Here is a 19655-nt window from a genome sequence, read left to right as displayed (position 1 = left end):
AGCCCAGGACTCCATATACCCTACTTCTTATCATTTAAGTAATTCCACAGTTATTCACCAACACAGAGTTTAAGGACAAAAGGAAAGATTAGAACATCTAGTACCGTTTGCTCATCTGAAGCTAGTAAATTTCATGCATTTAACAAAATAATTTGAGATAAAATATATCATCCAGAAAAAAGGGCAGAAATAATAGTGTGGTCTTACCAGGCTCTGTGCTCAAGCAGCCTCCATTGACTTCAGAAACCCTCTTTGGCTCCAGATCTCCTGGCTCAAGTCCAGCGTTGCGGCCTCTCCTCTGTCAATTGACACAAAGGATATGCTGTGTCAACTGTCAACTCATGCAACTCATGCCTTGCATCTCTCTATGGATAGCCCTTGACTATCATAAAGTCTTTATTTAGAGATTATCCCTGATAAATTCTTGCGGGGGAGGGGAGGGGGAATCATGACCAAAATTGAAAGCATATTTTTAATTTTAGGTTTTCTAATTTTAGCCTCCAGTGATCAGTTCTTATGACTTTCTTCCCCAGATTAATAGCTACTTTAATAATTTTTTCTCCTTATAAAATTACCTCAGAATGAATCAAGTCACCTCCTTTTTCTCAATAAATATACCGAACACCTGATCCTCTTCACACTAAGACATCGACTTCAGCTTCCCCGCAAAATCTGCAGCTCTTCTCTGCCCCATTCTATTTTTTCAGCATTCACAGAACATAGAAACATAGCAAACATATGAGAATATGTTTTGTAATGCTGTACACAGAAATTGTATACAAAATTACCTTGCTGAGGAGGCAACCTTGTTGAGATCTCATGTTAGCCTACAGCATCAAACTGACAGTGCACACTGAGTTACTCATCCATTCTAAAGCCTCAGTACTTTGCAGAACTAGTATCAGCCTCCACTCTACGAGACCGACCTTCGTCCTTGCTACTTGATACCTAACATTTTGTACCTAACTATATTTAACACACTGTTTGAATGGCTCTTAGCTATCATGTGACCCGAAGTGCTGTATATGACCACCACCTTCTCTTCCTTATTTACCTCCATGACAATCTTTGGCCAGTTTATCCAGGAGCGATTACATGATTTCTTTCATGACTGAAAATGAAAACAGTCAACCATAAGCATATGTAGCATTGCTCTCTCCAGAGGTCTTTTAGAAACCCCTCTAAAGAAACACTATTATCTTTAGAGATTCACTGTGTATTTGAATCCATTTTCCATGTTTAAGGCACTTCTTACTGCTTTTACAGTAACTGTAACAGAACTGAAGACAAAACAAAGATGTCTCTCAAAGAAAAGATATTTTCCTGAATATGACTTCGTTAATGTAATTCATACCTTCAAGAACCGTTACAAAGAAATCTTGTTTTAGGATTTAAACTGGTTCCTATAGCTCAAGAACAGTTTTTAGAAGCTCTTTGCCATTTTGGATTTGCTGTGGTTAAACAAATTAAACTCAGAACCAACTAATATAATCTAAATTTCAGCTACTCTGATTCAGCAAAGCCTGCTTCTGCCAAAATACACAATTCTGCTTGTCTGTGTTGTCACACTGAACTCAACAGAACTACGTCTACACCTAACACATTCTGCTTGCTAGGTCATTTTCTGTGGGATCCAAGCAGATCACAGGATTTAATTGTGATACAGAAACAATCAGCGTAAATTTAAAACAAAAAAAAACACCACAAGAACGTGCAAAAGACAGAACTGCACTAGTACTGGGCCCTTCAAAAAAGTAAAGCTTGTGATAAGCCCATTGCCTCTAAAAAAATCCATTAATACATCTATGCACAGAAGAAAGGAAGTTTTTCTCTTGCAAAAATATTTGGTGAAAAATTGTAAAATCAAACAGGGATAGAATGACTTCTCATTTTGTTTTTCTAAAGCGCTAATACTATAACCCCAGCCTTCATAGCTGGCCTTTAAGAGTGACCATGATAAAACATGATATATTTTTTAAAGAACAATATAGTTCTACTGGTTTGCAAATGCATGCTTCTGACAGGTCAGCAAACCAAATTCATCATTGCTGACTTCTGGTCAGTTGCAACGGGGTCAGGTTATTTTTAAGTTTTAGAGATCAACTGAAGATTACATTAGTTAATAGTTTTCCAGCAGAAAGCATACCTGTAAATCAGTATTATTTTGGTACGTCTCCAGAGGATCTCTATGTTCAGCTTTAACTGGACTTTTGAACAAACTGCACTTTACGCGCACCTGCAATCCTCATTGTTCGGTGCCATGTTGTAGTTTTTACAGTATCATGTGCCTGGCCTGTGGAATTCTCCAACTTACCAAATAAAAAACAGAGTCTTTGCTTGATTGTAAAACTAACATGGAGTCTTGCCTATGCCTTTTTAACTTCAGGGGTCTGTTTTAGGCAGCACAGAAGACAACTTCAGTGGAAGTAATGTAATTTGTACTAACATGGGTAAGAAAGAAAGGGTACCCAAGCACAAGTGGAAAGTTACATACTTCATTAGTTTCAGTTTTGAAACCAAATTGTGTTTTATATAGTCAGATATGTGCTTTGTAAAATGCTCCAGAATGTTTGCATTAAGGTTCTGTAAAGAAAATATGACTGACTTCTGGAGGTAACTCTCTTCAGCACAGCTGGGGACAAGAGCGCCAGGGAACAAAAGACTGAGAGGGGCACACCCGTCATCTACCACACATGGAACACTGAACTTGGCAGGCCAGAGACTCCATTGACACGCACATTACTGTTATATTCCCGTCCCAAATACTGGGAAATGCTTACGTGGCCTTTGGGCTAGGACAGTAGCCAAGTGGTAGCTCTTAAGCTACTCCATCACTAAGCAGGACTGCACTGCCTGATTAACAACAACCCGTTCTGCAGACAAGGAGTCCTGGACCTGAGGTTCAGGACAGACAGAAAAGAAGCCACTCACCAAGCTAAATATGTTCCCTGTGGGTAAAGCAGCAGAAGAAAGAGTCAAGGAGGCTGGAGATGATAGTTTTTAATCAGCCAGTATTGTATCAAGCCTGACTAAGCTGTTTTTTTAGTATGGCAATGATTTACATAAAGGTTTCTTGCTTCAGCTTAACCCTCACAAGCACCCACACTAACAGGCTATGAACTGGATTAACAAAAGAAAGCAAATACGTTTAATTAACTTTATTAAAATTGTTTGGCTGAAATTAAAATATGAATAAATGGTAACAAATGCAGTAATCATTAACTTAAGGTTTTTAATTTTTCCCATGGGGCAGTTTATATAGGACTTAAAGAGCTGGCAGTCTTCAGTCATTGGAGACTCGCTGCTGAATATTCAAGAGGCTGATTAAACAACATAGGTGCTTATTTCATCCTGACAGCAGAACAGGATGGAGTTTGCTGGTTATAGAAAGACAGGATTTCACACATTTTGGGCAAGGGAGAGGCAATCATTCCAGTTATACCAGTCTGAAGTTATTCTCATAAAACTCACTAAAATATTAGCTGATTCCTTATATGGATTAAGCAGAGAAAAATATCTAAAATACTGTGACATGTTATGATATATAAGCTAAAACAGAGCATAGGATTTTAACATGCAGAGTTACTCCAACTCTAAAAAAGGAAAGGGAGTGGGTATGGGGAAAGGACATCTGTCTTCCAAAGACATTTCTGTATATCCAGAGATCATTAGAACAACCCCAGCTGACTTATAAATAATAAAGTTTTCAATATAGCAACAATTTAAAAAGCTCACATTCTGTGTTAGGGGGTAGTTTTTTTCTGGTCTTTTTTGGTGATGCTGAGCTGTTAAGTCAGTTTATATGATATATTTCTATGATAGTTTAGACTAATTTTAGCAGTCCTGCCCATACATTCCTACCTTCTCTCCAGCATCACTTCTAGTACTTGCCTGACCCCGCAATAAGACAGTACAAGGAACTAACACTAGCTGCGCTCTTTTTGTGCTGCTTTTTTTTTTGTTATCCTAGCTACATGAATGTATCAGATGAGCATCAGTCACAGAACAAGGGAAAAGGAGGAGATGGTTTAAACCTTCATGCAATCACACTTAAGGCCCATCTGTTTGAAGTGCCCTTGCTTCAGGCAAGCACTAAAAATAATTTCTGTGAAGTTTTGATTCAAGTATGAGCATGTAGCTAAAAGGTAACACCAATGTGGCAACGTAAAAGCCAATGAAAATTAGCACTTTAACTGACTGATATCAAAGGATTATTAAAATGTTTCTAGCTGTCCTTCGTGGCCAGCAAGGCTGGCCCAGTGTAATCCCTGACCTTTTGAACTTAATAAGCAGACTTTTAACAGCAATTAGCTGAAGAGCAGAACACAAGAGAGAAAATATAGTAAGGGCATTTTTCAGGTACTCACAGATGTTGCTTACTACTTTTAACAAATTTCCTTCATTCCTGTTGAATGTAGACAACTCAAGCTACAAATCCACTGTGACGACATGATCTGATCTTTCACTGAGTAACTAGGTAAGAGTCCTAAAAATAGCCAATCACACAACTGAAGAAGAGTTTCTAAGCCTGGGTCACCTGTGCCTCAGGTACTTGACTCCAGAATCACAGAAAGCACCCTCTGCTGTGAACCACACATCTCTCTGTGAACTTGGAAGTTCATTGTTTGTGGGAGCCAAGAAGAGATTTTCCTGAGAGGATTAAAATCAGCTACTCCTACAATTCATCGTGACACCAGTAAGTAAAATAGACACAAACACCAACATTCCTCAGGTATGTTTCTTACAATTAAGTAGCAGTAGGACCAATGGGATAGCGTAAATCTGAGAAGTGAAAGATCTGCGAACATGATATTACCCCTTAAACTGAGGCTATGAGTCTGCCTACAGTCAGAAAAAGAAAGCCTTAAGCTTTGGGGGAAAAATTTGTAGTGGGGGTAGGGAGGAACAAAATCCTGCAGATCCAATGAACAACATCTCTCATTTAAGGAACTCTAGTCCATACACTAGACACTTTGTCTACCCAGCTTTGGACGTGTAGTACGTATAAAGAAAGCTGTGATTTGTCATTTCAAGTTTGTGTCACGCGCAATCCTTTATCAGCGTTCAGAACCTGAACCTGTTCCCTAGCTAGCGGAATCGCAGTCCTCAGCTCAGACGCAGTTCATACAAGGAGCGTAGGCTACACTGACCTCTCTTCCAAATCCTAGGGATATAATTCTACAGCACACTGATGTACCTGAATATAGCTATCTTAAAAAGCTTTCTTATCTACACTTTTTGCCCTTTCCATGCTGCAATTTGCTGCCCATTCAGTTGGGCTGATACAGCTGCTTATGGGACTATAAGGCCATCACAGAAACGGTTTGTATTAAAAAATTACCTTCAAATTTTCTTAAAGCCTGAGTTACCTCAGGGATTTAGTCTACAAAACAGCCAGACAAATAGTTGTATTGGCACAACAGAGTGATGATGAACTGCAGCACAGGGGTAGGACTAAGAGGTTATGGGCGGAATTTCTTAAGCTTTGACATGAAAGGAAATGTATCATGGAAATACCTTTCAGTTGACACGTATTCAAAGTTAATATTCTTTCTTACTTTACACCAAATATCAAGAGGTACACCCTTCAAAGAAAGTGGTGGGTGCCTTAGAGGCACATATCCTAAAATCATTATGGTTTTAACCATACTAGGTCTTAAATCTCTAGTACTAGGCATTGACTCAGAGTCAACTCAGTTCAGACTCTTGCATCCACAAAAAAATGCAGTTTTCAGCTGAAGGGAGACAGTCAGCCCTTCTATTTCAGATCTCTGCCTAACTGCAGAGTAATTCTGTCCTCCACTGTTTCTAGTTTCTGGCACTGGCTCGTAACCCAGTTCAAGCGGGTTGCTGCTACTCAGCTAACCTAGTACTGCAGGAACAGAAAAAGAGAGGAGAAAAATACCTCTTCCTCCTTCTGGAGCATTCCTGAGCTCTGGTCTGAACTTGCTTATTAACTGTTACTGGTGCTGGGGAACAGCAACAGGATGTTCACCACTCCTTTGTTTCCAGGATCTGCTCAGCAGTGACAATTAACAGGCTACATTTTCATTGCACAGAGACCTGCCAGTTTTGTGGACTGCAAATGACCAACAGGTTTCAAGACTTCGGCTCTGCAGCGCTCAGGGTTCGCTTTTGGGATCCTGGGAAATGGAACTCAAACCTAAGTTCTGACAGAGGTTTAACACTGAAAGTAAACTATACTTAGATGTAGAGAAGTGGGAGTCTTTGTCCTTTCTACAGAGGGGTGTGGCTTGAAACAGACACCAGAAACACTCCAGCTGTATTAGCCCAGCGCTTCACCTGAAGTACTAACCCAGCCTTCTCAGCAGAGCAGTTTTACTCCTTCTAGTATCTTTAACAGAATGTCCAGCGCTAGGCTGTGTGTCTGCTCATGCCTGCAAGTCTCAACAGTCTCAATACCTCCAACACCGAAGTCAAAATGTCTTCCTCAATTCCATGTACACCTTGCATTTTTAAAAGAACAAACACTACGTCATAAGAACAAAAAGAACACACGCTAGCAGTAAGCCTGGGCAGAAAAAAGTCTCCTATTCCTCCTCCCTCTGCTCACACACTCACAATTTCTGTTTATCAGGAGAAAAAAAACCCAAAGATCTTTAAAAGTTTTCATGTTAAAAAGACACATTTTCCCTAATACCCAAACAGCACAACTGTGGAGTAGATTATAGAAAATCCAGGCACAAGACCTTCTACTACTTGAATGTGAGTCTTCCCTGCTACAATAAGTAAGTGCCCAAATACAGAGCTCCTGACTTTGGTGCAAAAGTTGTCTCCATCTTTTTGTTAGTTATTTCATTATGTTCTGGTGACACCTTCCTTTATCTATATGAAGATTTGAATGGCTCCATGGAATACCATGTCCACGTTTGGGCACAGCCCTGCAACATTTCTCCCTCGATTTCCTTCAACAACCCTGATTCAATCCTTGTGTACTATCCTTTCTACAGCAGAAAGAAAAAGGAAAACATTCATCACTATGCATTAGCACTCTTTTCCTAGAATCTCTAAAAATCTCTCCTGGGAGGCCTTTTAGCTTCCATACTCCAAAACTTACATTGCCCTTTTTCCATCAGACATAATATCTCCCAGCCAGGCCCACTTCTGTGTCTTAGGCTTTCTGGATTGCTTTCTTATGCAGCAATTCCTAAACCCCACTTGCAATTTAAAAAAAAGGGCAATTTTTAAAAAACATAAACAACCAGGAAAAGGAATGTATGGCTCTTAGCATGGGTGTATTCCACTTTTCCTGTTTCTTCTCTGCCCTTCCCAACAGTTCACTATAGTGCTTGCTCTACTTCCATAATATTCCACATAATTTTAATTCATTTCTAGGCCCCATCACTAACATATCTCATGTCTAGCAGCTTTACACAGGCATCTATCCTGTCTCTTGATGTACACAGTCCATCACATACCATGTTTTCTACAATACAACAGCAGAGGACAAAACATCCTTCACCAGCCTAGTGAAATCTCCAGCCTAGCGAAATCTTTCTCCTGAAAGCTCCATCCTGCCTGCCACAGAGTGTGCCTGCACAAATCATGTCAGATATGTGTCAGACATGTTAACTGTATCCATTCTTCAACTCTTTTTATAGGAACCTGTATCAAGAGCATGCATGATTAAATAAGGTCCAGCCCTTAAAAAGACCAGAAACCCTCTGATAAGCTCTCATATCCCAACCAGTGCTATTATTACTGAGTTATGGACAAGTCTAAATTTCTGTATCGCATCTCCACCTGTAGGAACTATTCCTCTTTCTGTAGTTATTAAGTATGAATTGAACCAGACAGCAAAAGACAAAACATAATTCAGCAGCAAAACCATTAGTGTAGGATGGTGGACGGCGAGGATCCCTGCTCCAGTTAATACTTCATTATTTATGCAGAGTGGGAATACTCACAAAAGAAATTCAACGGTTTCATTTCTCAAAAGTATTAAGAATTAATCTCAGGTAACTACTTGGCTGGAAACATGTTTGTAGCTATTCAGGATTCTTTCAACTGAAAAAAATGATATCCTAATACTTTTCTCCTAGTAGGTAATCAACTGTGCTGTAAAATACTACAGTTAAACGCTCTACCCAAGTTCAAAGAAAGCAAGGACCTGGAGCTGATTCTCTAAAAGCCCATGGGAATGCCCTAGATTCTCAACTACTTTAACTAGAATTTCTGGTTAAAAATCATAATAAAAAACATTTCCATTCCAAATGCAAACTTGGAGTACCTTTTTTTTATATTCCCACAGAATGTTTCTGTTTCAGCATATCAAGATTTCCAGCATTTTAGGCCAATACTTCTTCATATCTGCCATGAATTTATATGTTTCATTATGTATCAAGAGGTTAGAAAGAGGGACTGTAATACTGAAAGAACATAGATAATAATGCTGGAGACAGACAAAGAAACATGTACACACTCTAAGAAAACAGTTTAAAGTCAACTTATTTTTATAATATGTATACAATCATTTTTAAAACTGACTATATAGTTTTTTTAAGAAAATCATGTGCAACTGAGTTCAGAAATTGTTTGGAAAAACATATATTAGAACACACCATTCAACAGCTGCCCTAGCACTCATACTCTTTACAGAGTCAGGCTATGCAGTGCATCAAGAGATTATGTCTTTCTAAAGACTTGATTCTCAGAAAGCACCACTTCACCTCAACAGGCACACTCCTGATTTACACTACAGTTGTGAGAATCAAGTTTCTTGCTTTGCATCTAAAACACAAAATAAAGTTTCTGTCTACATAGCAGCATCAGTGCCATCCACGGAAAATCAAATTAGTTCTCAAGAAGCTAGTTTGGGCGTTTAAATTACCATCATTGCATTAATATAATTAATGTAGCCTCCACAGAGGCTAATATATTCTGCTGTTTGGCATTCTGTAATATAGAATTACCTTGAGATCTAACAACTTTATTTTTTATAAAATAGTGGGTATTAATCCCCACTGTCAGGCTCAAATTCCAATTCAAGAAAATATATTCTTCACCAATTAATTCCCCTTACAATTTTAGTTAACGAAAGACTCTCTTCCACATTTTCTTCCCAAAGTGTTGTGTAAAATCACTGTGTGCTGTAAATTGCTGCTGACTTCTATCTCCTGCCTGATTTCTCTAAACTGGTCCAGTTCGTAAAGTGTTGGTTTTGAAGTTCTTCAGGATAAAGCATTCATTAGACTTTACAGAGTATCATCTCTTACAGACTATAGTTGCAAATAAATACCAGGTAGTGGTATGTAAACGCTAGACTGTTACTATCAATACCTTCTTACTAGTTAAACAATCTAAAAGTATATAAAAAACCTCATTTTAATCAAGACACTTCACAGCATATAAGACATCATGCATTTGAGGGCGTTCCTCTTTATTGAGGGACTGAACAGCAGCACTTTATTGTTATCTTCTACACTTGTTATGATTGTATGGCAATTAGTGATGAATATAGAAAAAAAGTAAGAAATCCAAGAGCTTCCTGAAGTCAATGGCACATGTTACATTAATCGTGTGATCTGAGTAACTCTCACTTAATGCTTCAGGAGAAAAGAAAACAAACTCCAAAGGCCTCTGCAAATACGATACTGACAACAATTCTTGACTTCAGATTTGGCCATCAGTTCAATGATGCTACCCTAGGTTTATCATCAAAAAACTGTAACACCCAGATGCTGTTGGTAAAAAAAGATCTCTTCTGGCCTTGTAATGCTGCATACCTGTTAATGCAGATAATTCCACAAACAGATTCCACTTTCTCACCTTATTCCAGGGTACTCCACCCTGGAAAAGGACTTCTACCAAAACATGGAAAAGAGAAACAATTTCACTAAGTGCTTTTTCAGGCATTAATTAATCTAACCTGGCATTAGAATGAAGTTCAGGTTAACAGAATCTTGGTATCATTTTGACCACATGCAATGTTATGTTGGGTAAGTCATTTCACTGCTTTTGTGCAAAAATCAAAACCACCTCACTAGAAGGGACAAATTACAATCACAATCTGGAAGGGGTAAGGACTGAGCAGTTAATGTATGGAAGGTGTAAATATAATGTGCTATAAAGTCTACTATGTCAATTGAGCTTTTAACCTTTAAAATAGTGAAAGTGGTGCTGTGACTATGTTGACAAAATTATGTTAAAAAGATAAATTATAGTTATGACTGCTGATATCAAAACATGATTACTCCCTACACCAGTCATTGAGACAGTTCCCAATAAAGTTCAAATTAGCCAATCTTATATGAATAATACCATGCAATTCTGAAACACGGCTCTTACTGACAGCACGCTGACTCACAGTTTTACAGTTATTTTCCATCGTTACAAAACATAGCATGCTGATTAGATATCATTAGTATAGTACAGTTACTATAATGACTACAGTCTTTAGTCATTGGTTGCTTTGCTATGTCCTATACAAATGCAGAAGACATGGTTCCTGTTTCAAAGAATGTACATCCTAATAACTGCATGCATGGAAGTTTTTCAAAAAACTAGACTAGAAGAGGTCTCAAGAGGTCATCTCAACCGTCTAAGTGCCCCAAGGAGGGATTAACAATACCCGTTTCATTCCTGACTAAAATTTGCTTAATCTGCTCTTAAAAACTTCCAATTACAGAATTTCATAACCTCCTTACGCAATCTAGGCTACTGCTTTATTACCTTTACTAATATAATGTTCTTAATATCTGAGCTGTATCTTCCTTGCTGCAACTTAAGGCAGTTATTTCTTTTGCTGTCTACAAGCAACAAAAACCAGACTATTTCTGTCCCTTTGCAGGAACTAAGGAACACTACTTTAAACACTTCAAATATATCTTCCTTGGCTTCTCTTTTTTAGATTCATCAGTCTTGATTCATTTTCTCATATGCCACATTTTCCAGACCTCCAAATACTCGTTACTCTCCTACAGATTCTTTGTATATCGTTTGTGAAGTACAGTGCCCCAAAATGACATGGCATTTCATTTGAGGCCTTGAAAATATTGAGGAGAATAAAAGGATTACTTTGTACACTACAAATCACACTGCTGTTTATAAATCCTTGGCATAGTATTTACTTTCTTCACAGAAGGATGGCACTATTGACTCCTGTTCCTCTTGTGAACCACTACAGCTCCTATTTATACAAAAGATTTTCCTGGCTCATTGTTCCCTCTTTCCTGTATCTGCATGACTGAGCATCCCTTTTTAAGCGCTGCACCTTGCATTTGTCTCTAGTGAATAACAATATAGCCTATCAAAATTATTTTACGTTCTGTTCCTGTTCTACGGCAAACTACAAGTCTCTCTCACTTTGGTGTTGTCTGATAAATACATATAGCATGCCATTGCCCAAGTCACTAATGAAAATACTGTTCAGTTGCTATACCAAGGAGCTAGCCCTCTGCAGTTTGTTTCAGATTGTCCTTTCGTCCTGACAGTGACCCACTGATAACCGCTTGTATATCGTTTTCCAATGACATGTGCATCCAATGTACAGTAGTTTAATTTATACTGTTTTTCTAGCTAACTTATGAGAATTTCATGAAACTAAATTGAAAGCCTCACCACAGTGAAGCTGTATGACATCACTGCTTCTCTTCTGTCCTCAAGACTTGTTGTCCTGCGTTAGAAGGAAACGGGATTGCTTTGAAAGGTTTGTTTTTCTCCTTCAGGAATCTATGCTGGCTGTTCCTCATCTCTTTGTTTTCTCCTAAGTGATCAACCTACAAAAGGGTAGAGGTCTCTCAAGTTTTAATTGCTTCGGAATGGGTGATGCATTAAGAACAATCATCATATTATTATTGTTCACTCTTTTGCCCCTAAATTAAATCTGTTATAACTAAATTACTTTTGCTATAAAATTTTTTCTTCTTGTGACTAAACAGATCCAACAGTTAAAAATTCAAACCAGAGAGGCGCTAATTGCAAACAGACTGCAGAAATTGCTGACTGAGTAGTCTATTGTCTAAAGGAAAGATTCTCTCTCCTAATTCCCCTTCTCTCTTAGATTCTGAAAAGGGTCAGTCATTCAGCCCAAATTAGGTAGTCACTGAGCCAGACGCTGGCTTCAAGACTGTTTCCACTGCACACTTCTCTAACGGAGAACCCACCCCTGTTCATACAAAGTGGCAGTAAATGCCCGCTTCCCTTGCTTGTCAAACAAGCATGCACCTCTCCCTTTCCTGCTGGTAATTGAAGGACAACGTTCATACAAAGTAAGACATGGCAAGTGCCACACACCCTCACTTCTGCTGAAAGTCCAGCCCACAGCCTCATGAGCCATTTGCCCCAAAAGCACCTCCCATTTTCCAGTCAAATGGCTGGTTTACGCTGTAATTAGGTCAAGTCCCTCAGGACTGGGAAGTCCTCCTCTGCCCATGCCAAGCTGCCATTTTGATATAGCCATACCCCATGTCATCTCAGGTCTTCCTGTGACTGGCTGACAGCTGAAGCCACAGCTCCTTGTTCAACCCAGACGTATATCAAGACCAGAAAGTTCTCCCTTTGCCCGAGAAGGGAACACAATTTATATATATATATATGTAGATATATATGTATATATAATATATATTATATACTCATGATATATATGACATACGGCTATGTAAATATCTCTATATATAGCAGTGTACAAATATGTATAAATATATATTTTTATACAAATCTAGATACACTTCTTTATATATACCTATATGAGTATATATTTATAACACTTTATGTATAAAAAGCTTAGTAAGAGGTACTAAAATTAACAATGTGTGAATAGGAATAGAAAGAAAAATTAAATAAAAAGAAAATAGAATCTTGGGGCCACCAGTTAACAATATTGCTGAATAATTACTAACATGTTTGGGATGGGGCCTAAAAGGGGGTGGAAGTGCACCAGAGAGTGGGAAATGGGTATGAGGAAACTCAAACATGTCCGTGGGACACGGGGCTAATCTTGTGAGTCTAACCAAGAGGCTTCTCAGCCATCTTCAAACCAGTCAGATCACCATACAGTAATACTGAGGCAGTCTTTTTTGGTGCTGTGCTACAAGATACAGGCAACATTGCCTACTAAAGCTGAAAGCCAGGAAAAAAAGTCAACTCCACAGGAACATGTGTACGGACACTAAGAAAAACCCCCAAAGAGACTTCCTAAGAAGACCATATGCATTGGACAAATGATGATTGGGTTGGGACTTCTGAAACAAAACCAAATTTTGCAGTGTTACAAAGGCAGTGGGTTACACTTACCAAAAGGCCCCTCTAATGTAAATGGTTTTTCTGAACCTGATGCAGCAGTGCGTGTCTCCTGTTAGGACAGAAGATGAACTCCTGGAGGTAACTTCCAGGTCATCTCACTACCTACAGAACAGACTATGCTCCCACAAACTCAGGAGGAGGATGTCTCCCAGGGTAATATCCAACTGGATGAAAATAGATGTCAACTGCTAATTCACCAGACCAACTATTTTCTTTTACAGTTTTGCTGCAAAGATATAGCAGAGTGTTGTTGTTCAGACCTATGCAATCTTCTCCATTCCTACCTGTGAAAAAGTCCAAAGGTGCAGACTCTGTCATAGCTGAAAGTAAGGGTGTCTCAGCGAACAGGCTCTTCTTGATGCTGGTATGCTCTGGGGCCACTTCAAACAAATCCAGCTTGGGTTTAGTACATTCTTCGAAGCAGCTGTGAACAAAACCTACTCCTATTAAAATTTCTCTCTTTTCCCAGTGGTAAAATGGGCTCTCTTTCTCCACACTTTTTGTTTCTTTTCCACTGTTCAGTATGACTCATTATTCTTTTTGTTCTTTTTGTAGTGGCCGGAATGCAGCCTGGCACTACCCATCCTTTCCCTTTTAAGGGTTTGAAGAGGGCCTGCCCTTCAGGGTTGTGTCTTGTCTCTTTTTTAAAGCTCTCTCTCTGAATACGAGACCTCCTGCTTTGTCACTGTTTGCAAGTTGGCCAGAACAGCCTGGGAGATGCATCTGATCACATCTTTGGCAATGTTTTCAGCAGTACTTTTAACGTGAAGCTTAATAATTTCCAAACTCCTTCAGAAAAGTGATACAGCTTTTGAAAAGAAGCTGTGGAATATACTTCCTACTCCAGCCCCATACATGTGTTCTTAAAGTATCAGAGCCTTTCAGGGCTGCAGATGCAACTTCAGTCACCTTACCAAAGTGAAATAAGATGTGCAGTCTTCATTGCAGACTGTATTAGTGTGATGTTGGTTTACTGGCACATACCGCAGCTTATTCTGTAATGATCTCATTGCTATTACTATGGACAAAACACAGCATGATGATGGGACCAAACGTCTCCAACCAGTTGGTGCTCTGCAAGATCTGTTTACAGGTAGATCAAGAAAAACTCTCCAGTGATGTCAGCTGAAAAGGGAAATTTTTACTGGCAACCCCAGAAGAAGCTCCCAAAACATTTGCTAGCTCCCCAGCTGTACAAAAAGTGTCAGGATTTTCATCTGTTTTAAGCTTTGTTTTCCTAATTGCAGGAAAGTAACAGTTAAAGCTCTGTTGCATGAGCTACTAAGTGTTTACATTCTCCAGTAATATGGATATGGAGGGATAATAGACTCGCCACAAAGAATAATGCCATGTCTTACCCAGTAGCACTATTTCCAGCACTATTAATGCTATTCAAACTGTGTGGGCACTGTATTTCTGCAAGCCACATCCCAACCCCACTTGCCTGACAGCTCCCAGGGGCATCAATAGCTGTTTGGTAAAGTTCAAACTGCTGGTTCTTTAGAGAAACTTGGTGCAGGCATTGTTGGTGAGCATGATGGAAAAAATGCAATTTGCCAGCCTTCTTCCTCATCCACTGGCTTCAACTGCTAAACATGGTGGACTGGGGAGGCTTTTATTCAGCTATTAAATTTCTAGGGCCAGCCACGCCACTTCACCAACAGCTGTTTCTTTCTTCCTCCTATTTTTACTAATAGGATCTTTTCAATTTTGTAGACTCTGTCTTCATCAGGGTTCCCTTTCTGAAGTTCCTTAGAGTAAAACATCCCCTCGATAGCTTGGTGACTGTACTTTATTAAGCAGTACAAGGGTATGTGACCCCCTTCCCACAGTTTTAACTACTACAAAAATTTCATCTGTGATCACCTGCTCATAACCTTTCTCACACCTCTCTTTTGTTCTAGATAGCCTCACATGGTCTCCTTTTCTGAGTAAAGATGTATTTTCTCTAATTTTACACAATTCCCAGAAACAGTTATCCAAACCATTGCAGAACCTGAAGGTCTCGCATCCACACGTCTGGCTCTGACAGTTCTGTGGAAGCTGTGATAACAGCTCCAGTAACACATCAGTGCAGCAAACGGTGCTGTGTGATGTAAAATGTCCCCACATCTTGTTTTTAGCACCCTGTTAAAGTAATCTACGTTAGAGGCGGCTTCATTATTAGTAACAAAGTGGTGAAAATTATACTGCTTTAACAGATTATCTAAAGATTGGATTAAAAATTCCATTCTCTGGTCTGTCTGTAACTTCGGAGGCAGCAAAATGGTTAAAAAGCCTTAGGTATTTCAGAACACATTCTGCTTTTTAGATTCACAACCCCCAGGCATATATGGTAAAATGCCCATCACCACTCACATGTGCTTAACACTGTTATTGTGTTTAGAAAATGTATGCGTTCCACCAAATCTGCCTATCACTGAGCATCCACCTCTGCCACAATCACTTGGCCCCTTTTAAAGTACTTTGTCACTGCCTTACCTATGCTGGAAGTGTCCTGGTTTGCAAGCCATGTGGTCACCTGGTTCTGCTCAGATCACAGTTCTCCTTTAGGCTGTTTCAAAAAGGAGATTTACACCCTCAAAGCTTCCCACTTCCCCAGAAGCACAGTAGATGCCTTTTAAGAGATGATGCAGTGTAGATGTGTAGTAACATGCTGCTATTACTACACATAGAAAAAGAACCATCAAATAATCAACTTAAGTTATGCTCAATGAAACTTTATTAATTGGGTAGTGGGGTGATGGTGACCTGTCTGGCATCTTTACTGTTCATTTTCTTTCAAAGCTGTTGTTCTTTCTTGTAAGTGTTTAACTTTTCTTCGAACACTGTGGTCCCAAATAGGAGTGACAACAGTTCACAGAACAATGCTGTCTTCTATCTAATCAGCCAGGATTATATTTTAAAAATGTGCTGTAAAATCCATGTTGATATAAGGACAAGGAAACACATACAGCACAAACCCGTACCCTGCAGTGGTATTACATGCAGCTGTAAGTCTACTCACAGCTGTAGGCAAAGGTAGCCCCACAACCTCTCCATCTGAAACTCACCTCAGTCTTCTGTTTCAAAAATCCAAGCCATCTCTTATCCAACATACGTGGTCTTTTTAGGAAGTCCCTTTGGCAATTTTTCTTAGTGTCCCTACACGCATGTTCCTGTGGAGGTGATTTTTTGTCATGGCTTTTGGTTTTAGTATTGGTTAGTATTTGGTTTTGCCTGTATCTTGTAGCACAGTATTACTGTGCGGTGATCTGGTTGGTCTGAAGGTGAATGAAGGGGCCTCTTGCTCAGCTTCACATGACTGATCTTTGGATGGGCAGGGATTGGATGGTGGCCTCTTGGTTACCTTCACAGGATTTCACTCAACCAACATATTCAAATTTGTTCATATCCCCCACCCTCTCTGATGCACTCCCAACCCCTCCAACTGTACTTTCCTTTTATTTAATTTCATTTCTATTTACATTAAATTATGAATTGTTAATTTCACTATCTCTTACTAAAAATCCTTTTTATCCACACACTTTTATAAATATATAGTCTTTATATATCATGTATTCATAAAGAAGTGTAATTATGTATAAACATGTATATTTATATACTCGGTACACTCTTACATGTATCTTTCTACACACCCATTCATACACATGCATAAGGGCCTTTTACGTACTACTGAGATAAAGAAGACAAGAGAGTTTCAGCTGCCAGCCAAGTACAGGGAGCTCTGAGATCACATGAGGCATGGCTGTGACAAAACGGCAAGGAGCACTTCTGCTCCTAAGGAACACATACACCTCCCGGGTAAATGGGGCATATGACTAGAAAAGGGGGAGGAGCTTCTAGGGCAAATGGTCATGTGACTTTGAGAGGCAGGATTCCCAGCAGAAGTTGGGGGCAGAGCACCTCGTACCTCGTACGAAAGTTGTTCTTTAAACCATACTATTGCATTTCCCTTGGTGGTGGTAGCTTTTCTTCACCTCTCCTCATTCTTTTGAGTCACAATAGAGAGACGTGTTGCTACTGCTCAAGGAAGGGAATTGAGATATAGTATGTGACTTAAAAGATTTTTATCTAGAAAACAGTATATGATAACCATTAGGGATAGGATGGACATATGAGTAGTATTTTAACGTATATTAGTAAATATTACAGGCAATTTGGGTTACTTTAACATTACTTAGGCTAAGCAGAAGTATAACAATTAGGGTACGGCGATGATGCAAGGCACATGAGATTGGGCTTCTCCTGGAGTAAAGATCAAAAGAAATAGCTTGAATGCCAAATAGCGAATAAACATAGTTTTTAGCCTACTCCATTACCTTATACAGACTAAGACACTTTATGATATCACTTAAAATAAAAAGAGGCCCAGTACACCAGCTGCACTCTCCTGTTCTTGAACTCATTTCCACATGAGGATTCTATCTTCAGATGCCCAAACCGTTCCTGAAATCTTGTCATTGAACCTGGGCAGTTTAGATAAATTTCTTTCTTAATAGGTAATTTCTCTACTAATGTTTTTCAAACTAACCTTTTCTCTTAATTTTAAATATAAACCTTTATTTTTTATAATTTTTATATTTTCACATTCATCATTTACATTACCTCCATATCATCATAGCAGTTGATTTTGCCATATTGTATCTGAATTGCATTATTCTTTATTTACTCCCTGCATTAAGCTTCTAAATACTTTTCTGTAACGCTCATGTGTTGCAAATGCATTTGGAATACTCCACCCCTCCCCAACACCCTCAGTATAAGACGAGAAGCCTGGACTATGGAAATGTTCATAAGTACGTTGAGATTTACACTTACGTGCATCTTTGTGTTGATTTCTTTTTTTAAAATAGATTTCTTTTTCTTATTTGCCAGTTTCCTAATGCTCAATGAAACATGGAAAGATACACTAAATAAAGCAGCCTGGAAACTTTTGAACACTGCACTTCTTTCCCAGACCCTTCAATCTCCTTTTCTGTCAGATGGTCTTGTTAAGAAACTCCATAGTCACCAGAACCGATCAGTCTGATTTCCTATGGATTTATGTCTTTTAGCCAGTTGGAATACTTAATTTAAAAAGTTATCATCATATGCACAGGTATAGAAAACAATATAGACATATATAGATATGCATTACAACTGCCTTCTCCTAAATGTTTTGGTTGTGACAGGCAAGCTGCCACACTGAATTCCTGAAATCATCTGACAGAATCAAGTTCTAGCAAATGTTTCAACTTTTTTTTCTCTTTTACACAGCCACTTACAACTATAAAATTTGCAGGAATTCATTATTTGAAACCTCTCCCATTCTGTCTGATTTCCTTGCAAATAGCCAGGCAATAAAAAAGTGTGAATAAACAGACAGATACATAAATCTTATTTCTATGGGGAGATACACCTTTGGTCTTGCAGGACAAGGTAGCTTTATGCATGAGGACATAATTAAATAATTAATTGGGGAATAATTGAATAATATCCCCAACTAAATGTAAATGTAATCTCTGTTAAGTGTTTGTTTTATCAAATAAATAAGTTCAGATAAAAACATGACTTTGAATTACAGGAAAATAATATTATAATTGCAAATGATTTTGCAGCTCTTAAGAGGATTTTCAAGCTTTGAACTACATCCGATCTCATCTGGAGCTGTTCCCCATGAGTGAGCTGCCTTTGTGAGTAATTTGAGATACAATTGATTATTTTGTCTCTCAACTCTCATCTCTCTTCTCTCCCTTCTTCTAATCTCTTTAATGTATAACCTAAGAAATGCTCTTACAATCAAATTTGACTCAAATGTTTGAGTTTGGTGGAAAAAGGGATATCTATTTTTAATTAAAAGTAAATTTTCTGTATGCTTTCCCAGCTTTAGCTTCCACATACATCTTAGAGATAAACCATTCTAATTACAACTAGGCTTCTCAGTTATGAGGTTTGCAGTCAGAAACTGATGCAAATTTCCTCAGGGTTCATTTCTCATTTTAAGAATTCTGATCCAAACTCTTCCAAAATTCAGAAGAGGAGAACATTTCAATTTGCTCTTCTCTATCCTTTCTCTAATAAAAATAAACAGGTTGTAGGCCATTCCATCAGGATTGTTGGCAAAATTACAAAGCCTCTAAATTAGGACCTCAGTAATTTGGTAGCAAATATTATTTCTTTAAAATTGTCTAAAAGCTTTTCATAAAAAAGCCTCAAAGTACCTATACTGTACTACTTAAATATATGGGCAGGTGGATGTTAAAACAATTCCCTGGTATAACATCAAAAGAAGAGCTGCAACTGAACCTTCAGTCCAAACATCCCACATAATTAGTTCACTTTAAAATAAAGATAAACAAAACTTCTGCAAGGTCAATACTGTAACTCAAAATATGAATCTTTTCTACCGC

The 19655-nt window shown here is 38.5% G+C and overlaps 1 protein-coding gene across 3 annotated transcripts in view; it reads right to left on the bottom strand.

Moving 5' to 3' along the window:
* LOC138060826 (prolactin receptor-like) overlaps nt 1–19655 on the bottom strand; it is a 148501-nt gene that overhangs the window by 57222 nt on the left and 71624 nt on the right. For all 3 annotated transcript variants that reach the window (XM_068924696.1, XM_068924695.1, XM_068924698.1), the window contains one exon: nt 208–298. The gene's annotated coding sequence lies outside the window, so the exon portion shown is untranslated. The remainder of the gene's footprint in view (nt 1–207; nt 299–19655) is intronic.

The sequence above is a fragment of the Struthio camelus genome, chromosome W (genome assembly GCF_040807025.1).
Source record: "Struthio camelus isolate bStrCam1 chromosome W, bStrCam1.hap1, whole genome shotgun sequence".
In the NCBI taxonomy this organism is placed as follows: domain Eukaryota; kingdom Metazoa; phylum Chordata; class Aves; order Struthioniformes; family Struthionidae; genus Struthio; species Struthio camelus.
This window is presented reverse-complemented; position numbering and strand designations above follow the sequence as displayed.